At 42.4% G+C, this 24,222-nt stretch overlaps 1 protein-coding gene across 1 annotated transcript in view; it reads left to right on the top strand.

The window, feature by feature from the left end:
• Window positions 1–7,004: 7,004 nt before the first annotated feature.
• Window positions 7,005–24,222, top strand: part of TMEM39A (transmembrane protein 39A) — a 39,478-nt gene continuing 22,260 nt past the window's right edge. The window contains exon 1 of the mRNA XM_060763424.2: window positions 7,005–7,228. The gene's annotated coding sequence lies outside the window, so the exon portion shown is untranslated. The remainder of the gene's footprint in view (window positions 7,229–24,222) is intronic.

Here is a 24,222-nt window from a genome sequence, read left to right as displayed (position 1 = left end):
TCACAGAAGAATATTTCTTAGAAAACACAAGACGTGACCTTCATTGAAGTGAAGGGGAATTTCTTTTGTTGAGGGTAGATCAAGAATCCTGAAGAAAATGCTGGATTTGAATATTTTTCAATGTACTTAAACTGGTCAATGATGCTTTTATAATAAAAGCACCGGTTTTCTAAGGCTGTCATGGATAATGCAGACAAACTGGATACATTTAAGGTTCTGTTGATTTCACTAGACATTTCACAGCATACAACAATTGTACTCACTCACTTAATTCAGCTGGGAGTAAGACTGCTTGACTTTAACTGAATATTATCTACTGAATAAGGTACATCTTTTTGAGAGAAGAAGATATTTCCAATGCTCTCAAGAACAGAAGTTCAGAACACAAGGAAATGTTTTTGTACTGGGATCCGTTTTCTTCATTGTGATTGAACAAACAGACTTTGATTGCAATTCTAGGTTTATTTTCCTATTTTTATAATGTGGAAGAAGAAAATTTAAATGGTGCTGTGAAATAGTTTAAACATTGCTGATGACTCTTAAATCCTTTTCTTAGATTTAATCAGGTCCACAGAATGTTAAGAGTTTACAAACTGCTAAGGGCCCTTCCACACAGCCCTATATCCCAGAATATCAAGGCAGAAAATCCCACATTATCTGAGAGTGGACTCAGATAACTCAGTTCAAAGCAGATAATGTGGGATTTTCTGCCTTGATATTCTGGAATATAGGACTGTGTGGAAGGATCCCAAATTATCACATGCATATCCAATTGTACAAAAAGATTTATAATGAAGATGTTCTTTCTGGTGGCCTGTTACTTCTACAGAAGCATTTCTATGAGTTCCCTTAGATTTCTGCAGAAAAACCTCCATTCACTATGCTAACTGTGTGAAGTAATATAGAAAATTTACTGAGTTAGCAAGCAAGCAGCACTTCAATACTGAAGGATTTATAAATTATAGCAAAGGGATAATCCACTGCATAACCCCCCCCCCCCCCCATATATTCACACAAAAGAAAATCCTGTTGAATTCACCATACTCCTGAGTAAGTGTGCACATAATTTCAACCTTTGTTCTGGGCATGTACATATGTTCAGAGATATTGTCAAATGGCATAGTAGAAAAGATAAAACTTCTCCCCACTAAAGAGTTGAACTGAAGTATCCATAATGCAACTTCTAAAAAGAGAGATAGCTGTCTCATCTTTTGGAGAGACGTACATCTTACTTGGAAGTTACTGTTCCTTGGATGTGCTCCTTTTCACGTCTTTTTTCAAGCAATACTTCTAAAAACCTATAAAAATAAACACTTAGTTATGTGTCCTATTATAAATTTCTGTAAATTATTTTTTGCCACACTCTACGAAATTATATTTGTCTGGAGAAAAGGACACTGAGTGATCGCATGGAGAAGTGAGTTAGGCTACTACTGAATGTCCACCAACCAATTGAGGTAGGGTGTTCACTGCTCTTTAAGTGGTATGCATAGCACTTCAGTGATGATCTCATCTACCTTGGCCAGACAGACATGCTTTTACTTCCTATTTTTTTTGGTTATGCTGCCATCATAAGATCTGGTTCTCGACATTGCAGATGTATAAGGCCTGTAATGCTACAAAGGAAGCCAAATGGGCGGAAGTAGCAGAAGCACTTTGCTATTAGAAATCAACAACATAATTAGAAGGGTCGAACGTTTTGGCCATAATTCCATATGAATGTTTGGAGAGGAATGTGGTCCAAAGATAATGAATTTGCTTTGTGATGTCATTAAAAGAGAACTCGGATATGATGAATAGATAGTAACCCCAAATAAGCTGTCAGAAATGTTCCAGAAAGATTCAAACCAATGTTGGGGATGTCAAGACAAAGATGGCTCTTTTTTCACATGATGTGAACCTGTAAGGAGGAGAGAAATTACTGGACTAATTTTTCTAAGTTAGTTAAAAATATGTAAAGATTGATTTTGTAATGTTACCAGAAAAGCAGATCCCCCGGTAGCGCAGTGGGTTAAACCCCTGTGCTGGCAAAACAAAAGACGACAGGTCGCAGGTTCGAATCCGGGGAGAGGTGGATGAGCTCCCTCTATCAGCTCCAACTCCTCATGCGGGGAAATGAGAGAAGCCTCCCACAAGGATGATAAAAACATCAAATCATCCAGGCATCCCCTGGGCAACGTCCTTGCAGACAGCCAATTATCTCACATCAGAAGCGACTTGCAGTTTCTCAAGTTGCTCCTGACATGGCAAAAACAAAAAACAAAACAAAACCAGAAAAAAACCCATTTATTGATTTTTCTGAGTAATAAGAAATCCAACAATGTAATAATCTACAGTTCTGGTTATTTGCAATTTTATTAGGGTTAATAATTTGGATCTGTATTGGCATTTTTAAAAACTTAATTAAGCCAGGATTGGGTCTCTGACCCCCACTTTTTCCCATCTCCCCTTTTCTTTTTTTCTGAGTGTATATTACTTTGATTGTATAATTACGGTCTTTGTCTGGTTTCAAGATGGCTATGACTCTTGCTTTCCTCCAGATTTTGGGGATCTGACAGGGTGCAATGCATATTCATTAGCTTGGGCAGGCAGCACCTTTGCTTTTGGACCAAAGTTCTTAATTGGTTCCATCCATAGATCATCCAGGGTAACTGTTTTGCTATTTTTACATTTATTGAGAGCCATGTCCATCTTGAGAGTCAGCCATCTTGAAACCAGATAAAGACCGTAATGATCCAAAAAGCTATCAACCAGTCTCTTTGTTGTGCCATCTTTGCAAAGTTCTGGAGAGACTTATTTTGCATAGAATTACTGAAAAAATAAACCCATGTATGATTTCACAGCAAGCTTGCTTCAGGAAAAGCAAAAGCTGCACATCACAAGTGTTGAACCTTACTCAGCAGATAGAAGATGGTTTTGAAAGGCTCTCTTCATAGACCTGTCAGCAGCTATTAAGCAGATGGCAAAAACAGAAGAACTGCCTGTCTCAGGGGAGCATGCTTCCTCCATCAGTGTTTAACATTTACACAAATGATCAGCCTCTTCCAGAAGGGGCTTGATCTATGCTGACGATCATGCCATCACCGCTCAAGCAGGGAGCTTTGAAATGGTTAAACAAGCTCGCCAAAGCTTTAGGTGCTCTTATTGCATATTACAGGCAAACCAGCTGATTCCTAATACATCTGAAACACAGACATGTGCTTTTCATCTAAAGAACAGACAGGCATCTTGAGCTTTGAGGATTACCTAGGAAGGAATCTCACTGGGACATTGCAGCACACCAAAATACCTGGGTGTCACTCTGGACTGTGCTCTGAGTTATAAGAAGCAGTGCTTGAATATCAGGTAAAAAGTGGGTCCTAGAAATAGTGTCATACAAAAAACTGACTGACACAACCTGAGGATCACAACCAGATACAGTGAAGACCTCTGCCCTTGTGCTTTGCTACTCTGCTGCTGAGTATGAATGCCCAGTGTGGAACACATCTCACCATGCTAAAACAGTGGATGTGGCTCTTAATGAGACATGCCGCATTATCACAGGGTGTCTGTGCCCCACACCACTGGAGAAATTACACTGTTTAGCCAGTATTGCACCAACTGACATCCACCGTGGAGTAGCAACCAATAGTGAAAGGACCAATGCAGTGACATCTCTGGCCCACCCCGTTTGGGTATCAGCCAGAACGCCAACGACTTAAATTAAGAAATAGTTTTCTAAGATCTACAGAGATACTCACAGGAACACCTCGGCAAGCGAGAGTCCAAAAGCGTCATGCTAAAACCGGGAACCTCAAGCCATCGCTGATACCAAATGAAATTCCTGGGGACACAGAAGACCGGGCGACTTGAAAGGCACTGAACAGACTGTGCTCTGGGACTACGAGATGCAGAGCCAAACTTTAAAAATGGGGCCACAAAGCGAAGTCCATGACATGCGAATGTGGAGAAGAGCAAATCACTGACCACCTGCTGCAATGCAACCTGAGCCCTGCCACATGCACAATGGAGGACCTTCTTGCAGCAACATTAGAGGCACTCCAAGAGGCCAGCTACTGGTCAAAGGGACTTTAGTATAATGTCAGGTTTTTAAACTTTGTGTTTTTTAACTACTTTACAACTGTAGCTTTGGTTCGCTCCTGATACGATAAATACTTTAATTGTAAATTAAATGGCTCATGTTAAAATTGTTTTTTTGGGTTAAACCAATTTCTTGTAAGACAACAACAAAATGTTATTTATAAACCGCTCTATCTCCCCAAGGGGACTCAGAGCGGTTTCCAAGCAACATCATCAATGCAAAGTAAACAACATAAACAGAAAATTAACAAGACAATATAAACATAAAAATCACCATAGCAGATATATATTTAAAATAATCCTGCCTGCTCAAGGCAATTTAAAAGGCCAGACCAAGGCAGGTGCAATTTGTAGAGGGCGCAGGAAATTAGGTACAAGGCAACAACAATAATAGGTAGAGTCTATGGCTGTTCATTTCCAGGGCCTAATAGGAGGAAGTGACCTGGGTAATTGGTAGAAAAAGATATGGCCATATTGAACAGTATCTGGGGCTGAGCTAGAACTAGTCATTCTCAAAGGCTTGTTTAAACCACCTGGTCTTCAAGCTCTTACGAAAGGACAGATATATACATAAATTATAATGCCAAAACACAACATAACTCATGAAAACCTTTCATTTATGGCTGTTTGGAATTGTGGGAGCTGAAGTCCAAAACACCTGCAGGGCCGAGGTTTGCCCATGCCTCATGTAGACTCATAATGCAGTTCACAGGGCCGTAACCAGAAAAAAAATTCGGGGGGAGGGGTGTAGGGTCACACTGAAGCAAAGAGCACAGCGGGGGGCAGAGCAGCCTTCAATAGCCTGCAGCTCCACCCCTGTCAACCACCTCCACCAAGTCTGGCCTCCTTAATGAGAGCAATCAACACCCACCCACCCCAACCTGGTTGCTTCGCTACATCGGCTATTGCTGCAAGTAATGACAGTGTGAATAAATTGTCAATATTTACTTGAGATAGTGCTTGCAGTTCTGGAGGGACTCTTAATTTTTTGTGTCTCATAGACTTAGCATGGGGATTTGGTTAACCAGTTAAAATTCATGAGTAAACCAGGTTTTTTTTAATCTGAAAAATTTCGGGGTGGGGGTTGAACCCCTAACCCCCCCCCCCCCCAAGCTACAGGCCTGGCAGTTCAGCCTGCATTGTAATGGCAGTGTAGATGGGGCCTCCGCAGTGTGCCGTTATATGAGCGTGACAAACCCAAACTCTGCAGCCGAAACAGCAATGTTTATTTATTTGTCATGTCAGGGCAATCAGTCAGTTGTATTACATTTCTAATAGAACAAAGCAAACAAACAGACAAAATACAAAATTCGTGAATTTGGTAGTTGATTAAATGTCCTTTAACGAGTATCTGGCCACTTGGAGTGCTTCTGGTGTTGCTGCAAGAAGGTCCTCCATGGTGCATGTGGCAGGGCTCAGGTTGTATTGCAGCAGGTGGTCAGTGGTTTGCTCCTCTCCGCACTCACATGTCGTGGATTCCACTTTGTAGCCCCATTTCTGAAGGTTGGCTCTGAATCTCGTGATGCCAGAGCGCAGTCTATTCAGCGCCTTCCAAGTCGCCCAATCCTCTGTGTGCCCAGGGGGGAGTCTCTCATTTGGTATCAGGCATTGGTTGAGGTTCTAGGTTTGAGCCTGCCACTTTTGGACTCTCGCTTGCTGAGGTGTTCCAGCAAGTGTCTCTGTAGATCTTAGAAAACTATTTCTAGATTTAAGTTGTTGACGTGCTGGCTGATACCCAAACAGGGGATGAGCTGGAGATGTCACTGCTTTTCACTATTGGCTGCTACTTCCCGGCGGATGTCAGGTGGTGCAATACTGGCTAAGCAGTGTAATTTTTCCAGTGGTGTAGGGCATGAAAATGCGGCATGATCTACAGACACCCCGTGAAAATGCGGCATGTCTCATTAAGAGCCACATCTACTGTTTTAGTGTTGTGAAATGTGTTCCACACTGGGCATGCATACTCAGCAGCAGAGTAGCACAGTGCAAGGGCAGATGTCTTCACTATATCTGGTTGTGATCCCCAGGTTGTGCCAGTCAGCTTTCGTATATTGTTTCTGGCACCCACTTTTTGCTTGATGTTCAGGCAATGCTTCTTGTAGGTAAGAGCACGGTCCAGAGTGACTCCCAGGTATTTGTGTGCGCTGCAATGCTCCAGTGGGATCCCTTCCCAGGTGATCTTCAGAGCTCGGGATGCTTCTCTGTTCTTGAGATGAAAGGCACATGTCTGTGTTTTAGATGGGTTGGGAATCAGCTGGTTTTCCCTGTAATTGCATTTGTAATTGGTTTTCCCTGGATTGCAAGACATCCGCCGTCCCCTGGGCAACGTCTTCGTAGACGGCTGATTCTCTCACCACAGAAGTGACCAGCATGCAAGCGCAGCAATGTTGTTACAATGCAGTTTAGAAAGCTCTACCCTAGAGCCATGCGATGCTGCCTAATCCTGGAAGCGAAGCAGGAGTCTTCTTTGCCCAAGGAAAGGAGGTCCAGTGGAGTCTCAGACACGCCCTTAGGGTCAAAGCGGTCCTGCTTGAAACACTTCTCCTTTTATAGAAACGAATTGTCATAACTAAAGATTGTATTGGGGGGTGTGGCGCCTTTCTCAAGCGAAGGCACGTGTGCATCGGGGCCTTGACGAACGCGAACCACCTTTTAATTGTACACTAAAACGACCTGGCTCGGTGTTCAGGCGGAACGCTCAATGCCCGCTTGCCCGGAATTCTGAGTGTCCCTGACTGCGTGTGGTTCAAAACCCGGCGAGGCTCCCCTTCAGCGAAGGCCTGAAACCGTGCCCGGGAGAAACATGCGCAGTTCTCCTTCTCCCCCGCCCCGCAAGATGGCGTCCGCCGCTCTTCCCTCCGCGGGTTGGTCCCTGCGGCTTCCCCTCCTCCTCCTCCTCTTCCTCCCCCCTCCCCTCCCTCGCGCTGCCGTCGCGCAGTGATGACCGCATCAAGCCTCATTGCCACGTCTCTTCAGGGCAGCCGTCGCGGGCACAACGAGAGGCAGCAGCAGCGGAAGGAGAAGCAGCTCCCGGAGCAGTAGCGTAAGTGGGAGGGCCGGCCGCGCCCCCTCCCCGGCCTGGCGGGGGGCTCCGGCGTCAAGAGCGGCGGGAAGAGCAGCACCCGCTCATGGTTCTGCTGAGGAGACGGTGAGTGGGGCGGGCCGGCCTGCCTGCCTGCCTGCCTGCCTTCCTTCCCTCGCTGCAGGGCCCAGGAGGCGGCGCTCTTTTGTATGGCGCGCCATGGGGCTCCCTTCGCGGCCTCCCCCCCCCCCATCCTCCCAAGTCTTCGGGGAATATTTTCTCCCCCACCACGCCCCCTCCCCCCTTTCTTTCTCTCCCTGGCTCTTTCACAACTTTTTCTCCCTGAAGAGGGATACCTTTTGCAGAGAGACCTTCCCTCCGTTCCTCTTTCCTCTCGGAGAAAGGAGGCCCAAGGTGGGTTTTGGCTGGCTCTTTTTCAGAGCGAGTGAGGCTCCTGCAAACGCCTTTCTCCAGAAGCCGAGACCTGCACATTTGGCTCTGGGGCCTGAAATGCAGTCTCTTAATGAGCTTCCTATGTCTGAAACTTTCAGCATTATGATTATTCGTTATCTCTTCAATTCTAAGACTCACTTTGTTCCTATATCAGCATCTAAAATCCGGGAAGAGGCGGATGAGCTCCCTCTATCACAGAGGTTCTCAACCTTCCTAATGCCTTGACCCCTTAATACAGTTCCTCATGTTGTGGCGACCCCCAATCATAAAATTATTTGCGTTGTTACTTCATAATTGTAATCTTACTCCAATTAAGAATCATAATGTAAATATTTGATATGCAGGATGTAATTTCATTCACTAGACCAAATTCAGCACAAATATGCAATGCGCTCAAATTTGGATACCGATGGGGTGGGGAGGGATTGATTTTGTCATCTGGGAGTTGTAGTTGTTGGGATGTATAGTTCACCTACAATCAAAGAGCATTCTGAACTCCACCAATGATAGAATTGAAGCAAACTTGGCACACAGAGCTCCCATGACCGACAGAAAATACTGGGTTTGTTGGGCATTGACCCTGAGTTTTGGAGTTGTAGTTCACTTACATCCAGAGAGCACTGTGGACTCAAACAATGATTGATCTGGACCAAACTTGGCATAACTACACAATATGCCCAAATGTGAACATTGGTGGATTTTGGGGAAAATAGACCTTGAAATTTGGGAGTTGTAGTTGCTGAGATGTATAGTTCACCTACAACCAAAGAGCATTCTGAACCCCACCAATAATAGAATTGGACCAAACTTTCCACACAGGAGCCCCATGACCAACAGAAAATACAGTGTTTTCTGATGGTCTCTGGCGACCCCTCTGACACCCCCTCGTGACCCCCCCCAGGGGTCCCGGCCCCCAGGTTGAGAAACACTGCTCTATCAGCTCCAGCTCCTCATGCGGGTACATGAGAGAAGCCTCCCAGAAGGATGATAAAAACATCTAATCATCCGGGCGTCCCCTGGGCAACGTCCTTGCAGACGGCCAATTCTCTCACAACAGGAGCGACTTGCAGTTTCTCAGGTCGCTCCTGACACGACAAAAAAAATATCTATAAAACGGGCAGCGTCTTCCAATCCCAGTTGTCTCTGGTGCATTTCTGGTGGCTGTTGTACCAAAATTAGGACAATTTAATGGAGTCTTACAATCGAAGAAATACGGGTAGTCCCAGTGTTACAGATATCTGACTTGCAAAAGAATGGGGGTGAGACAACAGGAAGTGATAGGAAATCTATCCTTGGGAAGGGAAATTCACTCCTGGAAAAGTTATCATGGGGGAAAAAGTGTCTCCACTGAAGATTTGTTACCAGTCCTTGTTTCCACAACCAGCCAAATTTTTCAAAATGCAACTCACTCGGGACAGAAAATGAGGGGAAATCTTCTGAACAGGAACACAGACAGCAAAACAGACACTACAAGCGTCTTAACTCTTTCCTATGCTACTCAAAGCCTCACCTAACTATTCTGTGGTTGCTTATACTCAAAGTACTCTTGTGTAAGTCTTCAATAATATTGAATTTTACTTGGCTTCTAACTATGCAAGATCTAGTTCATGTAGTATTTTAAATGTTGCATTATTGGGAATTTTATAATCGGGTTTATATTTACTTGCATGTTTGCTCTGTATGTGAAAGACCCATGGTCTAAGCAATATATATATATATATATATATATATATATATAGCTGAAGTTATACTTAAAGATGCACTTGTTCCATCTTACATACAAATTCAACTTAAGAACAAACCTAGAGAACCTCTTTTTCGTAACTCAAGGACTGCCTGTATTTATATCCTGCTTCACCTCTCCCATAAGAGACTCAAAGCAGCTAACACCAAAAACCATGCCATACATAGATTAAAACTCAAAGGGTACAAACATTAAAGTAGAATTGAACACAGGGCTTTTTTAAAGCTTCACAGTTAAAACAAATGAACCTATGAAAATGAAGGATCTGTTAAACTACTGGCTCCATCTTTAAAGCTTTCTTCCCTTAAGAGTATGCCTGAAAAGAAAGCGACTTTTTAAAAGTTGGGAGTGTTTCTACCTAGGCTCCTATCCTGTGGGGTGCTTCCTTGTTTCTGAATAAACATGCATTGTGACCCCCATATTTGCAGAGCCAGTATCCACAGTTTAATTTTGCTGCATCCAACAAAATATGTCATCTTCAGGCATTTTTAGGTCCTCCAGCATTACTCAATTGAATTCTTGAGTTAGTAGTTCTTCAAGTCAATTGTGCACAGTTTTGTATATCTCTGGGATCGTCCTCCATGGATGCAGGGGCCATATTGAACTGCACAAGATCCATCTACCCATCAACTAAGTGTTGGAAATTGTTACTTTTTACTTGAATGTGAGACTTAAGAAATAGGTTTCAAATACAGCTTTGTTTCCACTTATGGACCTCTAGGTAAAGGAGGCTAGAAAATAGGCCTAGCATAGCTCCTGGGGTTTGATTGCATTATTTCTGTCACTGTACTTTGGACATAAAAAGATGTGCACTTTGACCACATTAATGTGGCTGCTGTATTGGCAAGAATGGGTTCTGCTTTCAATAAGTATTTCCAAAGTTTGCAGGAATTTGATGCTTACCTTTCAGAACCTCAACAGAACTTTGAAACCACCTAGCAGGAATGCTCATTAGTGTCTTAAAATGGTAGTTTACAATCACTGCATGTTTTTCTACAAGTTGTAATCAATTAGCACATTACGATCACAGTCCTGCCATCTAACATTAGTACAGTGATTGCTTTTGGTAAATAAATTCCAGTTTTCTGGGGTTTGTATGCATGCATGTAGAATATAATAGTTACAGGTTCTCATGCTTAACATGAAAGTGAGACAAATTTTGTTAGATTTATTTAGCTAGTTTAAATGACCGTGCTACCCAATGTTACAGGAAGCTGTATTTCAACTACTTTGTGGTCTTTACAACAATTTTTATTGATTAGCCAGTTGGCCTTATAAAAAACAGACAGTGCAAACACAACATACAACGTACATCTGGTCCTGTTAAAATAGAATACAAATGTATAGGAATTTATCAACTTAAAACCAATGTAGCTTAGCCATAGATATATGCATCAACTATCCTCGTCTCTCCTACACTGCATCCCTATCTGATCTATGTAGTCTGATCTCCTTTTAGCAGCTTTAAACAAATAAAGGGCAACCTGTGTTGTTAGAATGGGGTTAAAACCAGCCAATAAAAATGAGGTTTTAGCCGCTATATCCCAGCTTATTTTATTGCAAATGAAAGGCCATAAATATTTTTCTTTCTTTTTCATATAGGCTGCAGTTATGTAAAATCTGGTTCAAATTTTCAACTTCAGGGGGCTCCACAGATACAGAGTCTTTCTTCATATGGGATATGATTGAATCTTTGTGGTCTTTGTAATGAAGAAAGCAGCACCTGAATATTGGACTGTAATAGGCTTGACTTGATTTAGGTGATTTAGGATTGTATTTTATTATCAAGTACAACCCCCCCCCCCCAAAAAAAAAAAAAGTATACTAGTGGCAGATTTGCAGAAGGTCCAGAAATATTGGAGTCATACAGTCATTTGTTAAGGCTAAATTCATTATGGGACTGGAGTTTTATAATGGTAACTACAGTGATAATTGTTTATGCTCGGAGATGGAAGGAACCAGTTATTTCAAGGCAAGGAGAATGGCTGACAAATATCCAGTGGTTATGTTTGAAATAACAGAGCAATTTGGTATGGAGAAACAACCACAATAAGTAGGGAGACCCTTGTTTGAAAACTGAAGTCATTATTAGATAAATTTTTATAAAGAAAGTATTCATCCTGAGTAAATCTATCTTAACATGCATTCAGAAATTTCTGAAAATGAAGGATCGCCATCATGGCCAGTCGCAGTTTTCAAAAGCAGTGCATATCAACTGAAATCATGACTTGAGCTTCCAGTTAGTTGCTCCTGTGTTGCTGTTTTTTACCTGTAACATTTGTCTAATTAAAGCCTCTTGGTAGCTTATAGCATTCTTGGCAGGGCAAATATTTTCTTGAAAAGCTGTCGGAGTCCCCGTATGTGCAATAAAGTGATCATTTACCTCCATCTTCTAAAGTCGAGGGGGGCAAATTCAGTCATCTTTGGATTTTATTTTTTAACTAGAACACTATTAGAGATCATATTGTGATTTGCTGACAAATCTATTGCAATTAGTGGTAATCTTTTAACTGAGAGGTCTTCGAGAGCCTCAGTTTAGATTTGAATACCCAGTTCAGGTTTGCATACTCTGCAATGGCTTCCTTTTTGAACCAATCCATCTTTGGCAGTTCCTTCTTTCCCAGCTGCTGTCGATATTATTTTGTCACTTTTTTCCAGGGATTCAGATCATCCCCTCTTATATCCAAAGTATAGCTGTCTCAGTTTAGCCAACTTTGCTTTTGGTAAGCTTTCAGGCTTCATTTGCTCAAATTCTCAGTCATTTGTCCTTTTATTATTTATTTATTTATTTCTGGCATTTGTACCCTGTCTCTTCTCTACCCCCGAAGGGCGGCTCAGGACAGCTTACATTAGTAACGGGGCAAAACCACTGCATCACAATTACAATAATATAACACAATCAAATACAAAACAGTCATTAAAACCAATACATATAGCATTAATTAAAACAATAAAACAAAGTCACAATGCCAGACCACCTTTCAAATGATTTGGTTTTTCTCCTGTCAGTTTTCTTCACTGACCAGAAGTTAGTACAATCTGGATGGTTGTAATTCTAGTATTTAAGTATATATCTTTATACTTGAGGATCTTATTTAGTGCAGTCACATCTGCCTTTGTGAGCCTTTGTCTTCTGATTTCTTGATTACATCATCATCATTTAATTTCTTATTAATTGCCTTCCATTAATAAGTTATTATTAATAAGTTGTTATTTCAAAGCGACCTGAGCTTCCGTTGTCAGCTGCGAATCCAAAACGACACCCAAGCTCTTAATGGTAGGCGAAGGAGATAGGACAGCACCATCGAAGGTGGGTAGCAAATGGGTCAGACAAATCGAGCGGCCATGCCAGAGAATCTCAGTCTTCGCTGGGTTCACCTTCAGTCTACTAGCATGTAGCCAGTTCGACAGAGCCTCCAGACATAAGGTGAAATTGTCTGGTATTGGCGTTGCTCCAGGCTCCAAACGCAGAAGGAGTTGGGTGTCGTCCGCATATTGATCAGAGTGGAAGAACAAAACATCCTTCCTGTGTCATGGTCTGATCACTATCTGGTCAGTTTTATACTCTCGGCGACCCTAAACCTCCGCAGGGATGGAGGACAAATTGAGATGGTCCGCCCCAGGAGACTGATGGATCCAGAGGGATTCCTGAGGAATCTTGGGGTTCTTCCTGTCATGGAGCCTGGTGATCCTGTCGATGTCTTGGTCGATCTCTATAACAGGGAAATGACCAGGGCGATAGATACGATCGCTCCCGAACGCCCCATCACGTTGCGTCATGACAAGCCGTCTCCCTGGTTCACCGGGGAGTTGGCTGTGATGAAGCATGCGAGGAGGGGGCTAGAGAGCACTTGGAGGAGTTCTCGGGACGTGTCTGACCGAGCACGGGCTACAGCCTCTCTTAGAGCGTATACCGTGGCTATACAGGTAGCCAAGGAGTCCTATACAACTACCCGTATAGCGTCTGCAGCAAATAGATCGTCGGAGTTGTTCCGGGTCGTTGGGGAACTCCTTCAGCCTCTTGTGGTGGAGGAGATTTTCGACGACCCAGCAACTCGGTGTCGCGATTTCGCACACCATTTTGCAGACAAAGTCGCTCACATACGCCTTGAGCTCGACTCCAATTTCATCACAGTGCCAGAGGAGGTGATTGAGGCACCTGCTTGTCCGATTTTGTGGGATTCTTTTAGGCTTGTTCTTCCTGAGACCATGGAGGAGGTCCTTGGAGCTGTGAGGGCAACCACGTCGGCTCTGGACCCTTGCCCGTCTTGGCTAATTAAATCGGCCAGGGAGGGGTTGGTTGATTGGTTTGTGTTGATCATTAATGCATCGTTGGAGCAGGGGGTTTTTCCATCTCACCTGAAACAAGCTGTGGTTCGTCCACTCCTTAAAAAGGTTTCCCTTGACTCCATGGTGCTGAACAATTTCAGACCAATCTCCAACCTCCCTTTCTTGGGTAAGGTGTTGGAGCGGGTGGTTGCCTCCCAGCTCCAGGGCTTTTTAGATGACATCAACTACCTAGATCAGTCACAGTCTGGTTTCAGGCCTTGTCACGGTACCGAGACAGCCTTGGTCGCCTTGGTGGATGACCTCCGTAGAGAGCTGGACAGGGGGAGTGTGACCTTGTTGGTTCTCTTGGACATCTCAGCGGCTTTCGATACCATCGATCATGGTATCCTTCTGGGACGACTTGCTGGGATGGGTCTCGGGGGCATGGTTTTGTCGTGGCTCCGATCCTTTCTGGAGGGTCGATCCCAGATGGTGAAGTTGGGAGACACCTGCCCGGACTCCTGGCCTTTGACCTGTGGGGTCCCGCAAGGCTCTATTCTGTCTCCCATGCTTTTTAACATCTACATGAAACTTCTGGGAGAGGTCATCCGGAGTTTTGGAGTTAGGTGCCACCTCTATGCAGATGACACACAACTCTACTACTCTTTTCCACCCAATTCCAAGGAGGCTTCTCAGGTGCTGGACGAGTGCTTGGCCGCTGTGCCTATCTGGATGAGGAGGAACAAGCTGAAGATCAATCCCGACAAGACAGAGGTCCTCCTGGTCGATTGTAAACCTGACCGGGGTATAGGATGGCAACCTGTGCTGGACGGGGTTGCACTCCCCCTGAAGCCACAGGTCCGCAGTTTGTGAGTCCTCTTGGATTCATCGCTTACGCTTGAGGCTCAGGCGTCGCCGGTGTCTGGGAGGGCTTTTGCACAATTGAGACTCGTGCGCCAACTGCGACCGTACCTCGCGAAGGCTGATCTGGCCGGGGTGGTCCATGCCTTGGTCACCTCCAGATTGGACTACTGCAATGCGCTCTACGTGGGGCTGCCCTTGAAAACGGCTCGGAAGTTCCAACTGGTCCAACGAGCAGCAGCCAGGATGTTAACTGGGGCCCCTTACAGAGAGAGGTCAACCAAGGAGCTCCACTGGCTGCCATTTATTTTCCGAGCCCAATATAAGGTGCAGGTGCTTACCTACAAAGCCCTGAATGGTTTGGGACAATCCTACCTGCGTAACCGCATCTCCATCTACGAACCCACACAATCACTTCGGTCATCTGGAGAGGACCTGCTCGTGATCCCGCCTGTGTCGCAAGCGCGTTTGGTGGGGACACGAGACAGGGCCTTTTCCGTGGTGGCCCCCCGACTCTGGAACACCCTCCCCAAAGATCTTAGACAGGCCCCTACATTGGCAGTATTCAGAAAGAACTTGAAGACCTGGCTATTCCGATGTGCCTTCCCAGATTAGGAAATCTCCAGAACCAAGTCCCATAAGCACTTTACTAGAATTAAGATGGCTGCACACCGCACACTGCACTTGCCCTATAATGCCTTATATACCACTTGTCACATCAGCACTTTTAATCTTGTACCCTTTACTTTGGCCCGGCCCAGTTTTATTGTGTCTTAGTGTATTGTTTATTGCTTGTTGTTTATATTGCTTTGTTTTAATTTGCTTTAGGTTTTGTATTATATTGTGTACTGAGGCCTTGGCCTATGTATTGAGTCCTTTGGGAGATGCTAGCGGGGTACAAATAAAGTTTAATAATAATTAATAATAATATTGATAGCAGTCTAGGCCGAAACTCCGAGCCAAACTAGCAAGGGGTCTAACATAGATGTTGAAGAGAAGAGGGGAGAGAATTGCACCTTGGGGTACCCCACATAGGAGGGGAGATCTTTCAGAGGCTTGATCCACAGCCTCCATTTGATTAATGACTGAGCCAAGGTAGAAAAACACATTTTACTATTTTGATGTCTTCATTACTTACTGCAAAGTTATGAAGATCAATTGTGGTAATTATTTTTGTCTACTTATTAATCAACTGTAAAACCGCTTTTGCATTGCTTAAGTTCTTTTCTGCTAGTAATATTATATCATCTACATACTTGAAATTATTGTTGTTCTTACTTCCAATTCACACACGTCCTTCCTCCGTATCTAATTTTGCTTTATGTATGATATATTATACATATAAATTAAATAGAGTGATAAAACACGGCCTGTCTGATTCTCTTACCTGTGACAATTGTTACTTGTCCAGATAAAGGATTATTAATAAGGGCAATCAGATGTTATAGTAATACTATTTCTTGTAGAATGATTTGTGGTTTCTGTAGGATCATGAAACAGAACCGGTTACATAATAACCCACTGAGAGTTTGAAAAGGTTAAGGTATGTGTCAATGCAGTAGGCCAGTGAAGGGCAACCTTTTGAGCTTGGTGTGTCAAAATTCGCCAAAAAACTGAACATAACTCAGGTGATGTGTCACTTCAAGGAAAAAAAAATGTTATTTTGCAATATTTAGTTTAAATAACAAAAATATTTAGTTGTAATATATAACTGTATTTAATAAACCAAAAACTAATTCTATATCTTACGTGCTTAGTGACTTCTTTGTTCATTCGTCAGTTGGTTTCTTTTGTTGGTCTTGACATTATTTAACTTGTGTTGGGGTGTCATGAACTAAGATAACTGAGGGGAGGGGGAATTCTTTAACTAACCTGCTTATTAGTGACTTTTTTGTTGCTGAATTTCATTGGCTAAATCTTCAATTGAATGTTGGTATTTTGTACACTTCAAGCCCAAGCAAGCTCTACTAACTTCAATTGTCAATCTGTTTCTTTGGTTGGTTTTGATATTATTTAACTCTGATAATAAGGTCTCACAACAGTACGTAGAGGGAAAAATTGTGAGTAAAGCCATTGCTGTGTTTTTCAGGGTGCAAAAGGTGTCTGGTAATTGGTTTCAGGCACTCCAAATTTCCTATTTGTAGTGGCACTCCTCTTGATTCTCCAAGCAGCACCTTTCCAGATACTGCCAGAAAAAAAGAAATGGGGCTACAGGCCCGCAGTTTCCTATATACCGTCTGGGGAGGATGGATGGGGCTATAGCCTTAAAGAGGTAGAGAGTTTGCTATAGGGTTCTGAGCTGCTGCATATGGACGAGAATTACCACCATATGTGCAAATTTTAAGCTACAGAATATACATGCTGCTACAAGACCATCCAGAGAGAGATTGAGCCTCTTTATCCAGACAAGCAGTGTTCTGATCTGGATTTAAGTTTTACTGTGTCACTCCCCAGTCATACCTGAACTGGCTCCAGAAGCTAGTTTATCTTTACCATTTGCTTCACAGACAATGGAAAGAGAAGGCAACCCCATTTCATCTTTATACTGGTAATATTTCAGTACAAATCTTCCAATGACCTTGCCCAATGGTTTTATGTAAACATGAAGCATATGACACACAAAAGGAACCCTGTGGTAGACAATGGGAAGGCATAGCGGTTCCGGCCCAAGCTACCTATCCGACCGCATCTCTGCCTATGAACCCACCAGGACTTTGAGATGTTCCAGGGAGGCCCTGCTCTCGATCCCACCTGCTTCTCAAGCACGGCTGGCGGGGACAAGAGATAGGGCCTTCTCGATGGTGGCTCCTCGGCTGTGGAACGCCCTTCCTACGGACATTAGACTAGCACCATCTCTAATGGTATTCTGCAAAAAAGTGAAGACCTGGCTGTTTGAGCAGGCGTTGGAATAATTAATGCAATGATTGGTTAATGAACACTGGAATGGAACAATGGATGACGAATCTGGAACATGTTTTTGATGATGAGACGACAGTGAATGGGTATTGTAGTAACTGTTTATTAATTGTGTAATGTGTTAGGTTGTTAACTGTTTTTATACTGTAGCACTGAATTTTTGCTGTTTGTATTTGTTGTGAACTGCTGTGAGTCGCCTTCGGGCTGAGAACAGCGGTATATAAGTAAGATAAATAAATAAATAAAAATAAATAGCAGTTTCTGCATCATCTGTTCAGTCTGTCCTTCCAGACAGGAATGGAGATGTTTCATGTCCAGGTTGAACAACCTCAATAATATCCACCATGGCAACGAGAATTGTTTGCCTTATGATTTGAGAGAGGTAACATCAACCACCCATTAGGTGGGAGTGAATTTACCTGCAAAGTTTGAATTCAGTTATTTTGTTAGTGGCTCCAACCTTTGGTCCTCCAGTTGTTTAGGACAGGGGTCCTCAAACTTTTTAAACAGGGGGCCAGATTACTGTCCCTCAGATCATTGGAGGGTCGGACTATAGTTTTTTTTAAAAAACAATTACCAAAATCTATGCACACTGCACATGTCTTATTTTGCTACTGTTATGAATCGTAATGTAAATATCTGATATGCATGATGTATTTTTATTGTTAAAATCTGAACATAAAGCATAGTGATTAATCACAAAAACAATATGTAATTATACATTGTGAAATATTTATTTCTAATTACAAATAAATGAAATTTTGATTTCAAGCATGTCACAGCATGGGTAACAGTCTTAATATAACAGCAGGGAATCCATGAATATGTTTACTGTTCAGCCTACAGTGAGAACAAAACTACATAATTTGTTTGTAACTTGGGGACTGCCTGTACAAGTTGGGTCACAGGGGTAACAGGTACTACTGTACAGAAGAATAACATCTGGCAAAGTCAATGAAAGATTAAATGTCTGATCTTGAATGCTAAGTAGGGCCAGTTCTGGTTAGTATTTGGATGGGAAGCCACAACTGAATAGCAGGTGCTATATTTCAGAGAAGGAAACTGACAAAACTATTTTTGAGTATTTCCTCTCAAAGAAATCCCTATTAAATTCATGTGGCCACCATAAATAAAAGGAGACCTGAAGGCACATACATGCGCACACACCCAACCATAGGCTGCTGAAAGCAGTATAAGAATACATAGAAAAAGATAACTTTAGCATTTCTGAAGATAAAATAGTTCCAATGAAAATGAGGAAAAAATCTTTTTTCTGTAATTTTGAAAGTGGTTTTGGCATATGTAAGCATGAGTCCCCTTTCAGGGGGAGAAGGGCATAGAATCATAGAATCATAGAATCAAAGAGTTGGAAGAGACCTCATGGGCCATCCAGTCCAACCCCCTGCCAAGAAGCAGGAATATTGCATTCAAATCACCCCTGACAGATGGCCATCCAGCCTCTGTTTAAAAGCTTCCAAAGAAGGAGCCTCCACCACACTCCGGGGCAGAGAGTTCCACTGCTGAACGGCTCTCACAGTCAGGAAGTTCTTCCTAATGTTCAGATGGAATCTCCTTTCTTGTAGTTTGAAGCCATTGTTCCGTGTCCTAGTCTCCAAGGAAGCAGAAAACAAGCTAGCTCCCTCCTCCCTGTGGCTTCCTCTCACATATTTATACATGGCTATCATATCTCCTCTCAGCCTTCTCTTCTTCAGGCTAAACATGCCCAGTTCCCTAAGCCGCTCCTCATAGGGCTTGTTCTCCAGACCCTTGATCATTTTAGTCGCCCTCCTCTGGACACTTTCCAGCTTGTCAATATCTCTCTTGAATTGTGGTGCCCAGAATTGGACACAATATTCCAGATGTGGTCTAACCAAAGCAGAATAGAGGGGTAGCATTACTTCCTTAGATCTAGACACTATGCTCCTATTGATGCAGGCCAAAATCCCATTGGCTTTTTTTGCCGCCACATCACATTGTTGGCTCATGTTTAACTTGTTGTCCACGAGGACTCCAAGATCTTTTTCACACGTACTGCTCTCGAGCCAGGCGTCCCCCATTCTGTATCTTTGCATCTCATTTTTTCTGCCAAAGTGGAGTATCTTGCATTTGTCACTGTTGAACTTCATTTTGTTAGTTTTGGCCCATCTCTCTAATCTGTCAAGATCGTTTTGAATTCTGCTCCTGTCCTCTGGACTATTGGCTATCCCTCCCAATTTGGTGTCGTCTGCAAACTTGATGATCATGCCTTCTAGCCCTTCATCTAAGTCATTAATAAAGATGTTGAACAGGACCGGGCCCAGGACGGAACCCTGCGGCACTCCGCTCGTCACTTCTTTCCAAGATGAAGAGGAAGCATTAGTGAGCACTCTCTGTGTTCGTCCACTTAACCAATTACAGATCCACCTCACCGTAGTTTTGCCTAGCCCACATTGGACTAGTTTCCTTGCCAGAAGGTCATGGGGGACCTTGTCGAAGGCCTTACTGAAATCCAGGTACGCTACATCCACGGCATTCCCCGCATCTACCCAGCTTGTAGCTCTATCGAAGAAAGAGATCAGATTAGTCTGGCATGACTTGTTTTTGATAAATCCATGTTGACTATTAGCGATGACTGCATTTGTTTCTAAGTGTTTGCAGACCACTTCCTTAACAATCTTTTCCAGAATCTTGCCCGGCAGGATATAAATATAGGAAATAAATCTATATAAATAAAAATGTAATGTGGGATTAACAGAACTCAAAAACCACTGGACACCTAACAACCCAATGTATGTCCTTCACTCAAAAAAATTGATTTTGTCATTTGGGAGTAGTAGTTGCTGGGATTTATAGTTTACCTATAATCAAAGAACATTTTGAAACCCCATCAACAATGGAATTGAACCAAACTTGACACACAGTTCTCCCATGACCAACAGAAAAGGAAGGGTTTGGTGGGCAGTTTGGAATTAAATGGTTTCCAATGGATGCAAATTGATGATTTGGAGATGCAACTTGCAGAATTTCAAGAGAGCATCTGGGCTCAGGTGTTTGTCGACTTGAGGTCAAAGCTTGTTTTATGACTTTTGTTATGCAGTACAATACAGATATCTTGTCTGCCCCCACACTACTGCTCTCATATTTTTTGGCCTTTCTTGCAGCCAATGGGCTAGCCCATTCCTCCATAAAGTGCTATTTAGTGGCCATATCGGCCTATTGGAAAGGGATGAACTTTTCTTCATGCTTTTGGGAGCTGCTTGTGCAACTTTTCCTGGAGGGCTATAAAAATATTTGCCCATAAGTCAGGCCCCTGCCCCAGCATTGCAACTTGATCTTGTCCTCTCAGTTCTGCAAATGCCACCCTTTGAGTTGTTACATTCAACTGAATTAATTTGTTTGTCATGGGAAACTGTATTTCTTGTTGCAGTCACATCGGCCCATAGGACTAGCAAACTATGCACCCTCTGCATAGACTAGCCGTACATTTGATTCCATGCAGATAAAGTCATCCTACGTGTAGACATTGCCTTTCTCCCAAAAGTGCCTACTCTTTTTCATATGTCTCAAGACATCATCATGCCCGCTTTTTTCTCTAATCCTTCCACGGACTTGGAGTGATAACTTCATCTCCCCACTGTTCGTAGGGCCCTCACCAAGATTCTTTTTACATTATTAGGCAGACACTACAGGCCGTCCTGTTTCTTCTTAGCATATCTCGGCCTGGATGAAATCTACAATATGTCTAGCCTATCAACTGGAAAGGAAAGACCCTCAGGCCACTATTAAAGGCCACTCTACATGGGCTGTGACATATCTGAGCGGTGTTCCACTGGACTAAGTGTTTAGGGCAGCAACATGGGCTACCATTCTGGCGTTCACTGCCCATTACAAACTGGACATCCTCTCCAAATGACACGCCACATTTGGAAGGGCAGTCCAGTTTTCAGCAGTGGCATGACAACTGCCAACCACAGTATGTAGCTTGTCAGTATACCACATGTGTGATTTTAGAGATACCACAAAGGAGAAAGATTGGTTGCTCACCTGTAATCATGTTTCTTCAAATGGCCATCTGTGTAATCGCACATCCCCATCCCACTTCCGCTGATCATCATGACTCTGCCTCTACACAGGCAAAGAAACGGGGGCTGCAGGCCCACCCGTTTCCTATATACCCTCTGGGGAGGACAGGTGGGGTCATAGCCTTAAAGCTTGCTATAGGCTTCTGAGCTCCTGCACATGTGTGACAATTACTACCATATGTTCAGATTTCACAGATGACAGCTCAAAGAAACATGGTTACAGGTAAGCAACCAATCCTTTAGCATCAAACATCCTAGGGCACATATACTCATGCAGTTTAACCTGGGGTAGGTTAAAGTGAGGTATCTGTCTTCTCACCCTCAACGTGAGATGATGACCCTTAACTCAGTTTTGCCCCATATTAGGGAATGTTAAGGAATGTTCTGATGCTTTAGAGTGGTGTAAGTAGTTGAGCCAGTTCTGAATCACACACCCTTGTAATGGCAACCATGGAGCACCTGGCCATCCCTGGGCTCCATTGCCGAAATTGATGTTTGTGCAGCTCAGAGATGGGAGGAGAATGTCCCTTTTTCCTCCCCCCTCCCTTCCTTCCCAGTCTTATGGTAACCCTTTCAAATGTCACAATGGCACCCAGGGATGACCAGGACCTCTTGAAGCTCAGTGATTACTGCCGAGATGGTGACAGGATGTCAAAAGTAAAAGGGGCTTTCCAGTACAGCTGAATTTAAGTTCCACCCCACTGAACAGGCTGTCACAATGGGATGGATATGGGCACTGTAGTTGCCTCTAGGGCAACTACATCACTTTCATATCAATGACACCAAAATATCAGTGAAACTAGTTCTGTTGGTTCCTCTTGTGTCTCTGTCTACAGTTCTAAGTGCTGATTCTTCCCATTAATATCTTATATCATTCCCATGAACCAAACTTTCTCGGCTGAGTGGTTTGACCACAGGCATAGCTCCACTACTTTCCCACTTCCAGGGAAGAGGACTGAGCATACTGAGTCTTCCAGCTAAAGCTAAATCTTGTCATTGGGAATTATTTGGAAGCACTGTACTTCAACCATATATTATCATGTTTGGGGCAAACAAGCAAGAATAAATCCTTTTGGAACATTCCACGTTTTTATCTGTCTATGTATACATATACACACAAATACTTACACTTTAAAAATAAATTTAACAGTCTTATTTGGATGTAAAGTCAAGTACAGTATTTGTTTCAATATCACTGCTGTATTTTACACGTTTTAGTAATAAAACTGTTTTAGCATTAGTAGTAACAAGCCTTTTTTAAAGTAGTTTTTTTATTGAAATATTTGAAAATTACAGCAAAAGAGGGTGAATATTTAGAAGAAGATAGAACAGTAGGAAAAGATAGAAAACACCACCCCTCCCCCGAGATTCAAAAAAAGAAAAAAAATTGAAAGACCAAAATCAAAAATAAGAACAAAACACAGAAACAGTAAAAAAAAGTTTAAATTTTTAAAAAAAGGGTTGATTTCCATCTCCTCATCAGGTGTTGTGTCTCCAAAAATTTAAAAAATGTTTCTGGTACATTCCACAATAAAATGTTCCTCCTTACTTACTTCTTTCTTTCTCGTAATTATCATAGAGGGTCCAATCTGTCCTCTTGATCGGATTCCCGGTATTTTTTTTCAGAAAAAAAGTTAGAGTAGTAACAAGCCTTTATGCTAGATTGTGTCCCCTGATATGTATGGTATTGTATTTGTTATACTTGCAGTGGCCACTGGCTTGACGAAAATAACCTTTGCCTTGACTTGACATCTGAAAATCTCCAGTATACCAATTTCTAAAACAAGCAGAACTGTACACTGTATTCCAAATATTTTTACATTAAATTTATTATATAAAATCATAATATTTGAATACTTTACTTCATTTCTTTTAAAATTATTCTTAACATTGAGATTATCTCAGCCATTGCTGTTGGAACGCTGTTAATGTTTCATTGAGCCATGTTTTCAAGATCTTTCTAGGATGGTGCTCAGACTGCAACAGCATATAGCTAGTGAGAGTTTTCTTTGATGTTCCTTGCCCCATCATTAATAGAGTTTAATAGTTTGATTCCTTTCCATTACTGCAAAATGATTCTTGTAGTTTCACAATCACTAAGTAGATTATCTCAGTTGTCAGGTGAATTTTCATAATTGAATACAGACAAGGAGGTTTTGCAGTTTGTTTTATAAATGGTTATGTGTCTGGCGATTTGTTTAAATCAGAGAGAATTTCCTTTACAAACCATTCTCATGAGAGCTCATTTAAATCACCTCACATGATAGTTACCTTTCTTTTTGAATGAGATAACATACCAGTCTGTTCTGGACAATGATAGCAAAGGCAACACCTCCCCCCCCCCCCCCCCCGACCATATCCTGCCAAGAAAATCATGTGATAGGTTTACCTTAGGGTTTTCATAAGTCAGAAACAAAAAAACCTCCTCTGTGTGTCAGCATTCCTTTCAGCTATTTCCTTACCTCCATAAAGAGCTATATATATTTCTTTTTTTATATAAATATTTTTATTGATTTTTATATTGTACAACTGACATCACAAGACTGACAGACCAAAAAAAAAAAAAAAAGACTGACAGACCTGACAAACAACAAATAACAATTAACATCTACAACATTTACATACCGACCATCATATGACAATAACATACTAACATAACATGTAATATGACATTTACCCTCTAACTTCCAGATACCTCAAATGAACATTAGTCTTCTTTCTTTTACAATTTTGTGTTAAAATAAAGGTTGTACACTAACCAACCCTATCTTTGCCCGGAGGGCCCTTATTTTATTCTTATATTGGCATAATTTTTT

This window comes from Anolis sagrei, chromosome 2 (genome assembly GCF_037176765.1).
Source record: "Anolis sagrei isolate rAnoSag1 chromosome 2, rAnoSag1.mat, whole genome shotgun sequence".
NCBI classification, from domain to species: domain Eukaryota; kingdom Metazoa; phylum Chordata; class Lepidosauria; order Squamata; family Dactyloidae; genus Anolis; species Anolis sagrei.
This window is presented reverse-complemented; position numbering and strand designations above follow the sequence as displayed.